Source organism: Hydractinia symbiolongicarpus, chromosome 6 (assembly GCF_029227915.1).
Source record: "Hydractinia symbiolongicarpus strain clone_291-10 chromosome 6, HSymV2.1, whole genome shotgun sequence".
NCBI lineage: Eukaryota > Metazoa > Cnidaria > Hydrozoa > Anthoathecata > Hydractiniidae > Hydractinia > Hydractinia symbiolongicarpus.
This window is the reverse complement of record NC_079880.1, coordinates 18,843,857-18,862,868: the sequence shown is the minus strand read 5'-3', so window position 1 is coordinate 18,862,868 and position 19,012 is coordinate 18,843,857.

Here is a 19,012-nt window from a genome sequence, read left to right as displayed (position 1 = left end):
TTTTTCATCCCCTTTCATTAGTTCCGCAGCAGTATTAATTGGGCGTATCTCTTTTTTATGGATGACAATGAATATTAAAGATTGGTAACCTTTCCTTACTTTTATTACAGATTTTGGCGAAAAAATATTTTGGGTAAAAAATTTCAATTTCCTGGACTTTCATGGCTTTCTTAACACTAGTTTTTTTTTCACAATTCATTTTTTAGCAAGTCGATATAAAACAATTTTGTTGCGTTGTTTTGTTTCTAAATTGCTTTTGTGTTACAAGAGATACATACCATAAGGCGTATATAATGCAGACCAAAATATTCGGCCGACATAAAAAAGACATTATTATAAGAATTTTTATGCAAACTCTTTCTATGATTAGTTATTATTAGTATTTTTTTTTAAATTTTTTTCAGCTGTCTCGGTTTCCACACTGCGAAACTCCATTTTCGAAAGACAAACAGTTCAATTAACGCAAGGAATCTTTCAAATATTCTGCATACAAAAAGATCAGTTTTATAAAACATTTCATGACACATTTATTTTTCCCTAGTAATAATATTTTTTCCATTTTATTATAGGAAATAATGATTTTATTTTGTAAAATAAAAATATCTTCCTGTTGTTAAAAATATGAGAAAGAACGTCACAATAAAGAAAATTGCATTTATTAATAATTTAAAGTGATGGAATTTGCATAAAAGTGCAAAAGGGAAGCGATAGAGATATATTTCCTTAAAGATAGAAGCATGGAAGTATTACTGGTATTTAGTTACATCGTTCGTTTCCTACCAATAATTCTGCATTGCTCGGGAATTTATATTTTAATTAAAGATAAAAGGTACATCAGCACGACCCAAAAAATTTTGTTGCAAAACTTGAGTGTTTCAGAAATTCTTCTTTCTTCTGTTTCAATTCTTGGTTTTATAATAAAAGATGTACATGGTTTACAGTCCACTGAAAGACGTTGTGTATTGGTCGTATTTTTTGTCATCAACGCTCTTTATTTTGTCATTATGGCGACATTGACACTTGACAGATTTGTAGAAGTATACATGAACATAAAATATCCAATTTATTGGTCTGCAAGAAAGATGAAGTTATTGATGGCATGTGAATGGATGCTAGCTTTTCTTGGTGCAGTTTTTTCATTGGCAATCGTTCTGGTAAATGGAAAAACGTTTCTCGATATTTTTAATTTCTACATTGTTTATTTCTTTCCAGTAACAGACTTAATGTTTGTATTGATATCTTCCTTTGTTTATGGTTACATTGTGATAAAAATGTCAAAGAAAAGAAATCGTATTGCTCCAAGCAACAGTATATCAAATAAAAACACAACGCAGACGAGAAAGTTCAGTACAGTCAATATGGCAAGAAAATTCAAGAGGACGCATAAAAAATTGCTAGTTCCTACCCTTTTAATTGCTACATTTTTATTTTTTGTAGTACTTCCAGACACTGTTTTGTTTTGTGCCAGTTACGGAGTTCTTCCGTATTCTGACAGACTGAGTGTTGCTTGCAGTTTGCTGTTGTATATCGGATTTTGTTGCGATGCATTTATTTACATCATTTTTTCGTCAAACGTTGGGAGAAAGATGTTGAAAAGAATGTTTTAGTGGTAATTCTTTTGCTCTGCAGATATTTTAGATTTTCCCATTCATCTGTAAGGTCAGCTATTGAATTTAGAGAATTTCCACTAAAATACACCTACTTACTCACCAAGATAGATGGGCGGAGATATATCCATCCTGCCATGTATTCATAAAATATGGATTGTAAATAAGTGCATAAAAAAATATGAAATATAATAAATTTACAAAACGCGCTTTTCAAGCAAATTTTTATTTGCAAATAGAATTAAAAAATATATAGGCAACCTTTTTTTATTGTTGACTTTATTTTATACCAGTCATTTACAATTTTTGGACATAAATAAAAAGATGTTTTACAGCGATGTCGATATATGAGTGGTTATTATTCGTTAAAGTATATTAAATACGCTATTCTGCTATATACTAAATATACTCGTTTTCACGTTTTTCTAAAGCTATAACAAGCTTTAGAAAAACGTGAGTATGCGTTATTTGAACTTTCCTCTTTTTTTAAAAAATATCCCGGTTCCAGTAATACTCTGTATAATTAATATGTATAATTTGTTACCTTAACTCGTATGCTATCTCAAAGATTTTTGAAGGTTTACTGAGAGTTCACAACAGCGAACTTTAACTATAAATAACGAGTGAGGAACGAACAGTTTATGGGAAGACAAGACAATTTTGGGGAGACAAGACAATTCATCCCTGCCAGTCATTATTCATCCGTGAAGTTACTTTTTGACATGGCGCATATATTTAAAACAGTGGCATTCCTTATAATTTCAAGTGTGTCTTCGCAGTAAAATGCATGCCTGTCTGTCACGCAAAAATACGTTATAAATGCGTTATAAAGAAAGACGGGCGCACCCGTGGATTTTTCCACAGGCCACCGAATAGTTTAATTCAATTCCTGCTGAGTCACTGCTGTATTTTCTAAAGTTTTTGATGTCAGGATTTTTGGCAACGAAGCACATCATTTTGAGTTTGCAGTGAGGAGAGAAACTAGCTTAAATTTGAGATTCGTAAAATATTTGTATAATGGCTTGTAAAGTAGTCAGACAAAATTAGCTTTGTATATACTAACAAAATATTTTGTCTGTCTACTGGCAAGAATACAAAATTGGTATTACTTTCTAAACTTTGAAACTGCTTTTTTCCTGTGTATGATAATTTAGGGGAAAGGAGTAAAGTGGTAAAATGTTGTTGTTGGCTTACAAATATCAAACTTGATGATGAATTGGAATAGTCAGATAAATATTAAAAGCTCTTCGCTGTACCCACAAGCTTACTGGAAAGATTAGTTCTTTAGTGAATTTGAAAACAGCACCGGCCTAAAGTTTTAAAAATTGCATTTTTTTCGAAAGTTTTAAATCCACACAGCGCAAATGTTCTTCTCGAGATCTAACGAATATGGCTGTGGCTTGGGCTCTTTTATCTCAAAAGAATAAGAAGCTCATCCACTTGCCGAAACTTTTTTGATGAAAAAAACGATTAAATGTAACTTCCTGCTAACATGCAGTGCGTTTCGCCTAGTAGAAAAAATGCTTTTGACTTTACCACGATTGACATCAAAATAGCGGTGCAAAACACTTCTTTTGATTCTACTAAACTTGCAGAACGACTTATTAGCTCGTACAATGCAGATCAGGTAGAAAGAAATAGTTCTGTAGCTTGTTATAAAATTTCTCTGTTAGTGCTTCAGGATTTTGAAAGATATTATAAAATTTATAGAAACATCAACAATATTTTCGAAGGAAGACAGCCATGTTATTATTATTATTATTAGTTATTGTTATTGTTATTGTTATTGTTATTGTTATTGTTATTGTTATTGTTATTGTTATTGTTATTGTTATTGTTATTGTTATTGTTCACACTTTTATAGTCTCTGGCATGACTCGGTCGGGGTTTGAACCCACGGCCTGCCGCACTGGAGGCGAACGCTCTACCACAGGCCACCAGTTTGCATGTTAATGTTGAATAAGGAGCCCCTTCCAGGTGCATATTTTAATTTTTGAGCGCTTGTTTAAGAGGGGCGGTAAATCGAGAGGAAAACTTTTGAAAAATCGCACTTCTCTGTTATGTAAAAGCTTACTTTTCAGGAAAATATAAAACCATTATATATAAGAAGATTCACATGTAACAGATATAAAAAAACATACATGCCTCTAAGTATAAAAGTTTGATTAAAAAACAAAATAAATCTTACTAACGAATTGTCTAAACAAAAAGATAGATGTACACATTTCTATCTGAAATTCCATGCTGTAGATGATTTTAACAAGAAAGCTGTTTTTAATCAAAAAATCGTTTCTTTTTTAATTGCCAAAATGTGGTAATAAGCTCCCCTTTAGCGCTAGTAGTATATTCAAATAACGGTCCCTGGCCGTACGGTAATTATCATTAAAAACTTAAAGATCACATTGAGTTGCATGGAAAGATGGATAATAGTGTACGTGGTTATTGGGGAAAATCTGCAGCTAAGAATTAATTGTAAACCTGGTAAATAAGTGTAGTTAGCAATTATCCTAAGTTAATGCAAAATGGAAGTTTATAACATTGACTGTATTTTATGAGTAATCACTATGACTTACTAAGTGCAATATAGAGTAATGACTTCAGCCAACAAATACGTGATAATGTTTAATACATAAAAAATGCAGCACTACTACTACACCATCTTCGCAATGCGCAACTACTACACCATCTTCGCAATGCGCTACTAGTACACCATCTTCGCAATGCGCTACTAGCATACCATCTTTGCAATGCGCTACTACTACACCATCTTCGCAATGCGCTACTAGTACACCATCCTCGCAATGCACTACTAGTACACCATCTTCGCAATGCGCTACTTGTATACCATCTTTGCAATGCGCTACTACTACACCATCTTCGAAATGCGCTACTACTACACCTTGAGACCATCTGCTTAGCCGTACATTTGTATGTGCAGTCTCTTATTGCATAATTTGAACCAAGAATTGTAAATTGTATTCTAAAATGAAACACTTATTTAGGGAAATATAATATTCATCAGAAAATTGCTGACTTATTTTTCTCTCACGTTTATAAATTTTCCACTATGTCACGTATCTGGCTATTAGGCTCTAGATTATTTTTTTTTGAAAGTTGTAGGATAAATCTTTCACGAGTCTCTAAGCACCAACATTACAATCATGTTTTTTCATAACAAACTAAAACATTTTTAATTATTTGTTTTCGAAATTTGTTTATCGCCTCTTCGTTTTGCTTAGAAAATTTCCGCCATATGTTTCGTTCGTAAGGAGAATGTAAATTTAAATATCTATTGACAAAACACCAAACAAAATTTTGTTTTTATGAAAACCAAAGAAACAAAAAATCATTTGGAAGCTAGTTTTAAAAGAATTTTAACAGATGTGCCTTTCCTTCATCCTCTTTGGTGAATACAAATAAATCAAATAAATTCGATTTGTATCTCAACAATGCAACCCATGTACTAGTTGTTAAAATGATAATATTTCACTGTAATTAAAAAGAAAAAAGAAAACATCTATATGAAAAATATTTTTTAATTGGAAATTATTGTTAGTGTTAAAGTGAGGCAACAGCATATGCTCGTGTAAAGATTTCCAAAAGCATGGACGTTTTAACGATATCCAGTTACTTCATTCGTTTTTTTTCGATTATTCTGCATTGTTTGGGATTACATCTTTTGGCTAAAGATAGTTACATCAGCGCAACCCAAAAAATTTTGTTGCAAAACTTGAGTGTTTCAGAAATTCTCCTTTCTTCTGTTTCAATTCTTGGTTTTATAATAAAAGATGTACATGGTCTACAGTCCACTGAAAGATGTTGTGTATTGGTCGTATTTTTTGTCATCAACGCTCTTTATTTTGTCATTATGGCGACATTGACACTTGACAGATTTGTAGAAGTATACATGAACATAAAATATCCAATTTATTGGTCTGCAAGAAAGATGAAGTTATTAATGGCATGTGAATGGATGCTAGCTTTTCTTGGTGCAGTTTTTTCATTGGCAATCGTTCTGGTAAATGGAAAAACATATCTCAATATTTTTAATTTCTACATTGTTTATTTCTTTCCAGTAACAGACTTAACGTTTGTATTGATATCTTTCTTTGTGTATGGTTACATTGTCATAAAAATGTCAAAGAAAAGAAATCGAATTGTTTCGTGTTCCAACAAATCAAACATAAATACAACTGAAAGTAGAAAGTATAGAACGGTCTACATGGCTAAGAAGTTATTGATTCCAACGCTTTTAATTGCTACATTTATAATTTTTGTAGTGATTCCAGATGCTGTCGTGTTTTATGTCACTTATAAAGTTCTTCCACAGTCTAACGAATTCACGGTCGCGTATAGTTTTTTCTTGTATATCGGCTTCTGTTGTGATGCATTTATTTACATCATTTTCTCGTCGAAAGCTGGGAGGAAGCCGCTGATAAGAATGTGTAGCTGCTAGAGATTTTTACATTGGAAAGTTTGCTTTGCCTTTCTCGGGAAGCAACGCAAACGTAGTAGTGGTGGTACTTATAGCTAAAATAACCTGGACTTCCAGTGTAAACCTTTATGCTCCGATTACCAATGTTCAGCCATTTTATTCTGATAAAATGCGGCAATCGTAGTAATTTATTCGCAAAAACTTACTCGGTCATGTTTGTTTACAAACTAATGTATTCAGATAATTTATGCAAATGACAGCGAAAAAATTATGTTATTTTCAAACTATCCATTTTCAAAATGGCGAGCTAATATGGTGGTGTTCGTGGCCAAATATCAATCGTTTTTTGAGCTCTGATAAGTGTCGTTGGTGCATGTGATATTTGTAACTGTTTCCTAAGTTTAAAAATATGGACCCAAAGAAGAAGTCGTTTTTTCTTTACATTCTTTTAATGTCCGTAGTAAACATAGATTTGTACGTATTTTTTTACGTACTTATCGAGATGACTTTCTTGTAAAGACAACGTGAATAGTCATAATTATCATGTTTTTTAATATTATTTACAGTACGCCTGTCGCTAGCTATGCATTTTATTCCACTATATTTGTGAGTGTGCACAAAGTTAGAACAAAATTACGAGAACTAAACTGGGAGTCCACTTAGCAAAAAAAAAACTAAAGTTAATTCACATAACATGTTGTTAGTCTATCAACCAGATCATAATGTGTGGAAAGAGGTAGCTAATATACGTTAAAGAAAACACATGAATGTTGCATTTTGCCGTTCATCAAACAGTAATTTCATGTACACGTTTTATTCAATCAATAAAAGAAATTCTCCTTTTTTTTATCCTTGTTAATTGCTTCAGTCTCTAATGATATTTACATTTCGTGCTGGAATTAATTAAAACAAAATCTTATTAGGTATGTAGCATACTTTTATAGCGAGGCAATATACTGTCTATTCTAGAAAAAAAAAGCGTCTTATGACAAATTTTTTTTTTAATTTTTGAAAGTAAAGAGGGAAATTTGTGTAGAATTAAACAACTGTAAACGTTTTCTAAGTATGTTAAGAACATAATTGACAGCATACCGTTTAATGCGCTGCAGCTTAGTTATCTTTACTTTTCTGTGTTAAAACTTTCAGCATGACAGGATCATCAAAAGTGTTTTGGCTTCCTAAGAATTGGTTTTAGAAGAAATGATTGATCTAAACAAACAATTGAATTGGTTGAATCACAGATATTCTAGTTAGTATATGGTTGAACTAACTTAAATACTTCTCATTCCCAAAAACTATTTAACTCAAAATGTGCTTCTACGACTAAAATTGAAAAATATCTTGTTGACCATGCAATAATTGTTGCATGGTATTCTGCACATGAAAATTCAAGCATATTATTAGTGGTAGCAGTAAAAGCGAAGAATACAACTACCCAACAATAACCCACATAACAAAACAATATTTTTAAACAACCATTTTTTTTGAGAAGTATGTGTCAATTTAATTAGCAAATGGTAAGGGCGGGAAAAAAATAAATTCTTTCAGCAATTTGCACTCTATGTAAAGCGATATTTCGACAATAACTTAAATAAAAAAGTAATTCTATTAAAGTAAAAAGTTCTGCTTTTATGTGTGAATAATGTTTCGAGAATTCGTGTTTTTATACAAGAGGTTGTCCAAGTTTACATTAGGATAGAAAAGTAACTCAATGTACAATAAATATTTTGATTGCAGTTAACAACAACATTAAATTATTTATTATCATTAAATTTATTTTAAAACATGTTTTTTTTTTTGCTTTCTAATCTAATAATTTCCATTATTAAAAATGAGAGAAACTGATTTAAACTAAAAATTCCAATTTTAAAACATGTAATATCTTGATGTGCTCCCTTTTAACGTTTTATTTTTATTCTATTTTCATGTCTTTTTTCATTTTCTTGTTATTAATTATATTGGAAAGTGTTTTGAACTCCTACTAACTTATTTGTATGTTATCACGGACTATTGTAATTTATGAAGTCAAAAATGTTTGCAATATACATCAAATACTCGCTTCCTCGCCGACATGAAAATGAACGTCCACATGAAATAAAAATATATTTTCTACCCGCCAGTGCCAAACTCGTTCAACGTTGAAGGAGCAAGTTGCCAGAAGTCGTTTTTAACGACGAAAGATTAATTTTTCAAATTAATTTTGAAGAACTAATTTCTTCAAATTATGTTGATGGCATACGGAAATGATGTTGTATGTATGTATATTTTTTAACTCAGATTGTTTAATAATTTAACTTTATACTTTAGCTGAAGATGATTTACAAATAAATGGTTGGTTTGCTCTTAAATTTGGAGATAAAGCACTGCAATGCTTTTGACAATTTTTATTTTGCCTCTGCATTAAGTGCAAGAACATCAGAGATGTAGCGTCTTTTGAATGTTTTCAATTTTTTTATTTGAAAAAATAAAAACACAAGTAACAAATCCATGTCATGAAAGAGAGGCAATTCATATGGAAATTGATTAAAAATTGAAAAAGTAAAGCAGAAAAAACAAAGAAAAGGAAGAAGGATCGCAAAACAAAGCTTGGAAAAAATTAGACAGATGAGAACACTTCGTTACTAAATGATCTACTTGAATCCATTAGCATTGCTTATGAGACTTCATGAGAATCGCTGAGTATAATAAACGTGACATAAAAGAAAAAGCTTACTCCGAAATGGTTGCAACATTTGATACTAATATCGTCTCGAATAAAAAAATTAAACAGTTTACGAACTTTAGGAAGAATTGGTTAAGAAAAGAAGCACTGAGAAGGGTCACAGTACTGACGAATTGTACATCACCAATTAGTCACATTTTCATAAGTTAACATTTTTAACTCCAGTTTTAAGTCTCGAAAAGCAAGGACTCATTAAAGAGAATAAGAATAAATAACAAAGAGGATAATGAAATTGAAGAAGAGGTCATAAAAATAAAAAGGAAGACCATAATAGCTGCCAAATCCTCCTCAAGCTGAACCGCCAGCGCCCAAAATTATCTGCCCTTGCTGTTTATGTAAACAAGAAGTTATTAGAGCTGGACAAATGTCATAGATGAATAGCGTGAGGAGATGGCAATACTTTAACAAAAGAAGGAATAAATTACTCTAAAGTTAACCAATTTGTTGGCTATAATTACCAAGCTGTACTTAAAATACATAAAGTTGTGCCTAAAATGCAACAGGCTGTACTTTAAAAGTCCCAAGCACGTTGAATACCGCATCAAAGATATGCCGAAGCTTCTTTTGACGTTTAACCATGTGGCTACAATTTGGACACAACAGCAATAACAGCCCCCAGATAAAACTAAAATCGAGGTACAGCCTGGGAAAACTTACTTAGACTATGTTAATATCTGTTAATATTCTTTACTAAACTTTTAAAGCAGATAAAAAACTACTTCTTAATAATGTTCAACAATATATTTCTATTGCTATTCAACTGCTCCATCATTTACAAATTATTACAAATTATTACAGTTTCCAGAGTCTTTAACTGTTTGATCCCACATCTGCATGCAGAGATTCATATCATGAAAGTATGCTCATAGTAAAACTCTACCAATTTCAGGCTTTTGAATTCTTACATGATTTTCATTGATGGTTTACAAAGCGTGTTGATAAAGCCATCCTTCTTCGAATTCTTTTAAATTTCAAGACACTCCGCATTTCACGACGTAACTTTAAGAAAATTGGAGGTCCATTTTTTCAACAATTACGTCACAACAACCTTTAACAATGTATGATACAATGTTCGGTGATATTCTAAACCGAAAGTTCAAAGATTCCAAATTTTCACCAGTAGCTTAAAACCATAGGGCTAAAACTTGTCTTCCATCTGTTTGTATAGATTCATTATCTCCAAGTCTCTCTTTTTGTGTGGAGTGTTTACATAAAGGTGCCATATTAGGCGAAATAATTTTTTTAAGAAGATTTTACCGCAACTTCGGTTTAACACAGAAAACAGCCTGTCTCTACCCGTTCAGCTAAAATAATCACTCAGTACTTTTATTTGGCGCGATAATTTTTCACATGCTGTTGTTATAAAATTAATTGTCGGTTAAAAGTAAGCCCAAAGTATCAAGAGTTAATCGAGACTTTCGCCGTAGTAAATCAAATTTTGACTGTTGTCAAATTTTATATAAGAAAAAAAGCGTAGCTATAAAACTGTATTTAGTAGAATATTGTTTAAAAATTTTGCTGCACCAAACTGATTTCGTCTATACTTCTAATTTCTAGTTCAAGGTTGCCAACAGTCATTACCAATTAATAACAAAACATTTGACACAACGGCCGCTGTAAAAACGTTTTTCGATAATGACAGAGGGCATCCAGTAAAGTGACGAAATGTTGCGAAGAGGAGTCACGCTGATGACAGCAGCAATTATTGACTTTCACGTGCTTGAATTTAACTAAATAACCTAAGACAAATCAGTTGTGAACAGTATCAAGTAAACTTTCACAAGTTCAAATCGTGGAATACAAAAATAGCCGAAATTGCGGTTGTTTTTCTTCCATGCAATATAGAATACGCCTAGCAAAGTCGACCTCAACTACTTGAAATGTTTTTTCTCTTGTGATACCATATTTTGGTAGTGACGATGTTAATCTTTTGCATGTATTACATTTCTTCATATAGTTTTACCAGCAATTTTTCTTCCAACCTTTAATAATCTGTAGATGGCTTGTAGAACATCAAAGTGTTTCGTAAAATGTTTAAAATATATACTTTTAAAAATTTTTTGGCTGTCCGTTTATTTGGAGAGAATACTGTATACGACTGTATTCTAGGTGGAAAGCCACTGAGACACAAACAATTATTAACTGGAATCTTATTGCTACGTCCATTATAACTGCACAAAGTCGTGTCTAATTGTATAAGGATTTTAGGAGTCTGTCATTCTTGAAATCTAAAACCTTTGCTTTGATTATGTTGTTAAGTATCTAAATTTCCAGAATTTTTCGTAGCATTATCTCTGTTAATTTCTTCATAACGATAAAAGCTTGTCACTTGGTTTTTAAATACAATTCAGATTTTAGAACTGCCGTCTGACGTCCATTAAAATGTTACCATGTTTTTTAAAAAAGATATAGAAACAAAAATGTTTCACGCCCTTTTAAAGCTTCTAGGAGTATAAAATTTCAAAGGTATCTGGCTAATGGGTGATAAACTTATATATCTGAATGCGCCATCTTGCATACACAAACCTGCACCAACTATTGTGTCCTTTGTTGTTATTGCATTCCTTAGATAGAAATTTTTCCCTAGTCCGTAACTGTTAAACCAAAAAGCCGTGCAATTTTAAAACATGCTTTGTGGATGCGTAGAATGACAAATAGCGCAGCAAAAACACATCTCCCAAACGGGAAACTTTGTTTTGTTAGAGTAACGTCTACCAACTGGACTCAGCTGTTAAGCTGCTTTACCATATTTTTAATTTTCATGCCTGGTGTATTGTAAAAGATTTTTTTAAATGTATGCGTCTATTTAATATTGTATTGGATTTGCCGCACAATGATATTTTAACCTACAGTTGACTCTCTCTATCTCGACTACCCTCTATCTCGAACATCTCTCTATCTCGAACCAAAGTCTCGGTCCCTTGGACATTTGTGTAGGCTCTAAGCTATTTTCCTCTCTTTATCTCGAACCTCTCTATCTCGAATACCTCTCTATCTCGAACCAAAATCTCGGTCCCGTCTGACTGTTTCTCTCTCTATCTCGAACTTTTCCTGATTTAAGAACCTATTTACACTAAAAATCGAATTAAAATATTCCATTTTTGAACGAAAATGTTTGACGTTCGAATTCTAAAGTCACTCACAAAACATTGTTTACAGTGTTTTGAACCAGAAACCTTCTTGAGGTGAAGATGTCGGCTTTAAAAAGAAAACTCAATAACGTTTCTTTAATTCAAAAATGTCAAATAATTCGGGAAATCGAGAAAGGAATGTCAAACAAGGAGGCAGCAGAAAAATACGGGATCCCCAAAAATACAATTTCAACTTGGATGAAAAAAAAACATAAGATCCTACAAAGCTTGGAAGAACAAAAAACCGCGTCTGGTTCGAAAAAGGTTCGAGGCTGTGATTATGAGCAGATAGACAAGGCTGTTTTCAAATGGTTTACTGTTCAAAGAAGCCAAAACATTCCGATCGATGGCAATTTGATAAAAGAAAAGGCACTCAGTTTTGCTAAAAACTTTGATTGTTCAAGTTTCAAGGCTTCCGATGGTTGGCTGGACAAATGGAAAAAAAGGTAAATAACATGGTTATAATTTTCATTTCGTGTATAAAAACAACGTGATTACATATCAAACACTAAAATTACAGCTTCTGTTTTTTCAAAATCTCTACCATTGACTTTTGCCCGGATAAGCTTAGAACACAGGGGACCTGCATTCCATCACCATCTCCAAGATTAACTGCCTTTCCAGTAACAGTTATATCACATCTCCCAAATTGATCAGCACGGAGAAAATAAAATATGGTTTTAGCAAACTTTCCATTTTCTCCTAACGGCAAATGTCCGACTAGTTTCCCATCTTTTTTAACGGCTACAGCGTATTTGTCGACAGGGTTGTGAGGTTCCATTTCTCCTTGTAGTTTTTCTTGTTGGACTGGTGTCCACAAACTTTTGTAAACATGGTACCCTTTTATGTAAGATGTAATGTCAGTGGAAGACAAAACGACGAGTGGCATATTTTCAGTTAATTCAATTTCTTGTCCCAGTAAATTTATAGCCATATTGTTCATTACAGATTCTACTACACTCCACGTGTTCAACAATATAATTTGTAAACAGATAAGAATCGAATCGAACCAATCTTAAAATTTATGTTCGATTGTGTTATGTTCGATTAAGATTAAGGGCTGCTTTACACGAAACATTTTTATTTAATTACTTTTTTAGGCACAGCATTTCCTTGAAAGTTATCGGTGGTGAATGTAAGTCAGTTACAAATCAAATGACAAGCTCCTGGAACGAAACCACGCTCCCAACCATTCTGTCGAATTACAAATTGGAGGACACTTTCAACGCAGACGAATTTGGTTTGTTTTACCAATGTCTTCCCGAGAAAACATACCGCCTCAAAGGAGAAAAGTGTTCTGGGGGGAAGAAGAGCAAGTTGAGACTCACTGGAATGGCCGCAGCAAGTGCTACTGGAGAAAAGTTGCCAATGTTCGTCATTGGCAAATCAAAAAAACCTCGCTGCTTTAATAACATCAAACATCTCCCTTGCCAATACACATCACAAAAGAAAAGTTGGATGGATAGTGAAATATTTGAAAACTGGGTCCGGAAACTGGACCAAAAGTTTCGTGTAGACGGGAGAAAAAACGTTCTTATAATCGACAACTGTCCAGCACACGCATCGATCTCGAACTTAACAAACATTCATCTCGTTTTTTTTGCCCCCTAACACAACGTCTGTGTTGCAACCGACGGACCAAGGTGTCATACGAAGTCTAAAAGCGCATTACCGAAGGAGAGTTGTACGTTTGCTGTGCAGTGCTTTGGAAAACAACAAACCTTTGCCAAAGATTTCAATTTTAAGCGGAATGAAGATACTGGCTGATTCTTGGGAGGCTGTAACTAAACAAACCATCATCAATTGTTTTAAGAAATCTGGAATCTCTTCTACAGGACAACAGGATGCTATTGCTGATTCGGATGACCCATTTAAAGATCTTCAAGAAAGTTTGGATGATTTAAGAGAGGCTGATCCATCATTGGTACCAAATGATCTCAGTGCTAATGATCTTGTGACCTTGGATGATGAGGTTATCGCAACCGCCCCTCAAATCTCTAATGAGGATATCATTGATGAATTTCGGAAATCTCAGGACGACGAAGCTGAAGACGATGGCAGTGACATGGAGGATGATTCATTTGATATAGTTGTCGAAAAACCATCAAGATCAAAAGTCGAGTGTAGTATTGATCTTTTGAAAGATCTAGCAATGTGTTGCGAAAAAGGCAATGAAATGCAAATTGCTTATCTCCAAATTTGAAAAAATGTATAATGAAGACAGAGTGGCATCACTTAAACAAAAAGACATAACCGATTTCTTTAAATGAAGCTGTAAATTTATTTTATGTATTTATTTTAAAAGAAGTCTTGTGCATTGAATATTAACATTTTAACATCTCTCATTGACCTCTATCAACTCCCGATACACTAAAGGTTAAAAATACGTTTTTTACGAAAAAATCCAATTTTTGTCAATTTTTCTCTATCTCGAACTTTCTCTATCTCGAACAAATTTTCTGGTCCCTTGCGAGTTCGAGATAGAGAGAGTCAACTGTATTCTGTTTTCTTTTTGATGTTTTTTGTTGATAGTGCGAGAGTTTGGGCACGATTTTTTTTTGCTTATTTAAAAAACAGAGTTGCTAGTTGTAAGTGTTTCTCCTTAATACAATCCCCTTTTTAAGTTACTAGTGATTTTAAGCCGTGGAAGGATCCACGGATTTTATAGTTTTATTATTTTAGCGTCTTAATATAAAATGGTTTGTTGTTAATGTCATTTAAAAGAATTAAATAAAGCATTTTAAACAAAACCAATAACAAACACAATGTTTTCTTACCCCTGACTTTATCTGTACAATAATTTATAACAAAATAATTACATAGAATACAATAGCAAAATTATTAGCTAATGAAATTATCGTGAGAAAATTATCATTTTATCACGTAATTTGTTATAGCCAAATAAAAAGTAAACAAAACTTTTATAAGAAACAGAACATGTGATATTTTATCGGCACTTTCAAAGAAAATTGTGAAAAGTTACTTTCCGACACAGCTATCGTATTAATATAACGAATACATAATTATTTTACATAATTTTGTCCTTAATCACATTAATGATTGAGTAAGGACGCAGTGGGTTATTCCTCAATTGAATTCTACTGTACATCAATTTCAATGATTATTGTTCTTTTTCTTTAACATTTGCTCTGCTTTTGTCTTCAACTTTTGCTTCGTATTTTTTTTTAAATCGGTAAATAATAATGGTTAAAAAAATCTTTAGTCAGATAAAACAAAATCGTCAAAAATTGTTAGTCGGCAAAAAACATTTGTCACTTTTTGCCGGTTTTTAATACCGATAAGATATTAAATAAGAAGCTAATGAACACAAAACACGGTGAATAATTACTGTACAACAAGACCGTATGGAGAAAAAAGCAAAAGATCACGAGACGAAACCTGAACTTGCTAGTCGTTAGCCCGTGGAAAAATCCACGGGTTCACCCGTCGCAGCTAAGCTACCATTTTGCGTGACAGACGGACGGACGGACGGAGAGGTATACGGGGATTATAATATAGATAATTCTCATCACATGATTTTCCTGCGGTTGTAATAATGAAATCACGAAAACACTATCTTGTGAATAATCTTCTGCACTTTCTGTAAATAATACTTCTGAATGAAGTCGACAACAAAACATATATGAAAGCATCAGATGAATAACCAATAGAATAAATAATGTCGAGTGTTGTAGTCAGAACGTCAGAATTTGCTATAACATTTGTTTGAGCCAAAAAGTAAATGAAATCAGGTATTTGTATAAATATCACGAAAGTCGTCACTAACATAAATGGTAATAGCAAATGTAGATTTGTTTCCTTTTTTTGGTGACGAACCTTCTGACAATTGGAACCATTTTCTCTTTGCACTGCTGTATTCTCCGTAGAAATTGAAATTCTAGCTGTTATCCTTCTTTTTTGTCGAATTTTTCTGATAATGTAAATGTACGTAACAAGGCCAATAACAAGGAAAAAGAGATCGCCAAATGGAAAACCATAAGCGTAAGAGAAATCTTCAACCTTTGCCAAGCCATTTAATCTTTCGATATGAATATAAGCAAAAAGTGAAAATAATAAACACAAAGTTATCAACCATAGTATGATCATGCAATACTTGTTTTTTCTTGCTGACCAATACAAAGGGTAACGGATGTTTAAGTACACTTCTGCCAGTCGGTCTAATGTCAGAATGTACATAACGGCATAATAAGGTAAACTGGAAGCTAAGGAACAGATTATAGCATGTTGATACATGATGTTTTCCTCTCCATAATAATAGTATAGCACAGTATAAGCTGCACTTGTTGCGGATAAGCAAATTTCCGACAGACTCAGATTGATCATTAATATAGTTTGACTTCTGCTAACGTTGGAACCTTTCGTTAAAAGTAGTATCATACCAATACTATGTAACACAAAGGGTATAACGTACGATATTAATGAAACTATCCACACTCCCATATTGTCTCCTTACTACAAATGTGTTTAGAAAATTGAATTACCATTCCCTGGTATAAAACAACTTGCACAATGCAGCTTCAAAAATATCATTAATTTATTTATTATCACTAATTCAACTTGTTGCTATAGACACTATAGGAGTTGTAAGATCGCGGCAAGTAATTAAAAAGTTCGTTTTTACTAAGCAGATATTTGAATGCGTTTTTCAAATTAAAAATATATATTATTGATCTGCAGGTGCGTTTACGCTCTTCAATTTTGGTTCCAAACCAATCAAACAAAGAGAGACTTCCTGCTTTTTTCACCCAGCGGAATACTTGACACGGTGTGTATATTCTAATATTTTTTAAAAAAAACTTTTCTACTAGAAACGGTCACCTCCAAACGGAATAGAGAGTTTAAACGGGATCGACTTTTCTGACACTGGAGATTCCTCAAGCCAATCAAAATGCTTGATTTCTTGTTTTAACATAAAAATCAAACAAGCGAGGCATGATTTGAAAATCCATGATCCTAAAACATTTAAGGCTTGTGAAAAAACAGCAAAGTATATTTACACAAACCTGTACTTTTTGAAGTTTAGAGATCTTGTAGACAAATAACCAACATAAAGTGGGATAACTCCAATTGTTACTCCAATTTTTACTAAAGGTCTTCTCAATTGAACTGAAGTAGAATTTTTGATAAAGACATTTTAAATTATATTTTTTACGAAAAGATCTCATTTTTATTATTTTTTTTGTTAACTTTTTTTCTGTATTTCTGTCTGTTATGCACCTTCATATCTTTTTTATCCATTTAAATTGTTATAGTAAAATAATAGCAAAAGTCATTAGGTTTGAAGTAAAAGATTTTGAATTTCTGTCACTTTTCAATTTCCTTTGATTTTTTCAAGAATTAACTGAAACAATTTTCTCAAATACTTTGTTTTCTTTTGTATCAAATAAACCGGGAAATAATTTTTTGGGGGCAGATGTTTTATGGCAAATGTCCTACTTTGTGTAGATAAAGTTGTTCTGCAAGAGGTTTTATACAAAACCAAATCATTGTTCAACGACATATATCGCTGATCAAGACTAATTTCTGATTTCTTACGTCCATTGCAGTGTATATATTGGGGGATCTTGCGATTTCCATGACTGTATGCAACTATAGATGTATTTTCTTTTGACATTTTGCATGAATTTTGTTATGTATTTTTGAACTATTTATTGGGTTCTTTGCCATCAAAAATTCGTAACACACGGAATATTATCACAGCTTCCTAATTGGATTATAGATTGGATTGGATTTTTTTTACAATTCAATATTTCCCTATTTTTATCTGAGATAAGAGAAACTTCCTTGTGGTAAAATTATTCCCAACGTTTTTTACAAAAATAATAAGAGTGTAAATACTTAACGTCTAATGATTATAATGAACGAAATCCCGATATGATAACGATTTTTACATGTAGAATTAAGGAAAAGTTGAAACGAGAAAAAAAAGGCTGAAAAAAAATACTATATAAATACGCGAGCCGAAAACAACAGTAAAAATGGTCCACCGACCGCACGCTCAGGCGTTTATTAAGTATTGATGCGACCTAAAATAGCAACAATGCTTACCTGACAGCACTTTGAAGTTGTAATGATGTTGTAAATGTTAATTACTGTAATTAACTGTAATTATCAGCTCGTTTCTGATTGGTTAATTTTTATGAATTTCGATCCTCTGAAATTATATAAATACATGCTCAACATCATTTTACTTTACCCGATGATGGGAGAAGAATCTCCCGAAACGTCGCCTACTAAACTATCATGTTTAAGAAATGATAAACTTTCCACAGTACTATATTCCTGGTTATCTTAATTTTCGTCAGGAGAGAAACCATTCAACTAAATGACAAATATTTTAATTTTACAGAGACAAAAATAAAATTGAATTACTTATTTTTAGCAATTTTTATATTGAAGCTTTTTTTTGTTAGCTCTGATCGTCATCATAGCATCTCGCGAGTTCAAAGCATGCAATGGCTTAGTTTTATAGTATTCTCGAATCCAGTTTTTTCTTTTCTTTTTTCTTCCTCGCGTGATTTTAAACTACATCGGAAATTACTTAAACCTCTTGCTGATTTTGCTGTGTATGCATGACACGTATTTCTAGCGCATCTAGATTTGAAATTTCTGTAACAGCAACTAGTTCCAAAAATAAGTTATAAAAACATTATTTCCAGTAAAATGGAAGAAATAGGAAAAAAGAATTTGAGTAATAGCAAAAAAAAGACGCCAAACTCGCTAGAAAATGCACGCACTTTATGGTGTATGCGGCTTATCGGCACCCTCGTGGTTTTTATTACATAAAATAACTTTGCAAAATGCAGGTAAACAAAATGGAAATTTTTCACGGTTGAACAAAAGATGAATTAGCTAAAATATCCTAATTCGTAATTTACGTCTTAATTCTGTGATGTCATTTTTTTTTCCAATGTGAGATACGCTAGGCTCTACATAAACATACTAAATAATATAAAAGCTCCTACGCAGCTTATTTCTCTTCGATTTAAAAAATCTCAACGACATAACAAATGCAAAATTCTGGACTTCATTGGCGATAAATGATGTTGTTGTCTATAATGAAGTGAAATCCTGTGTTTACAATTATATTTGATTG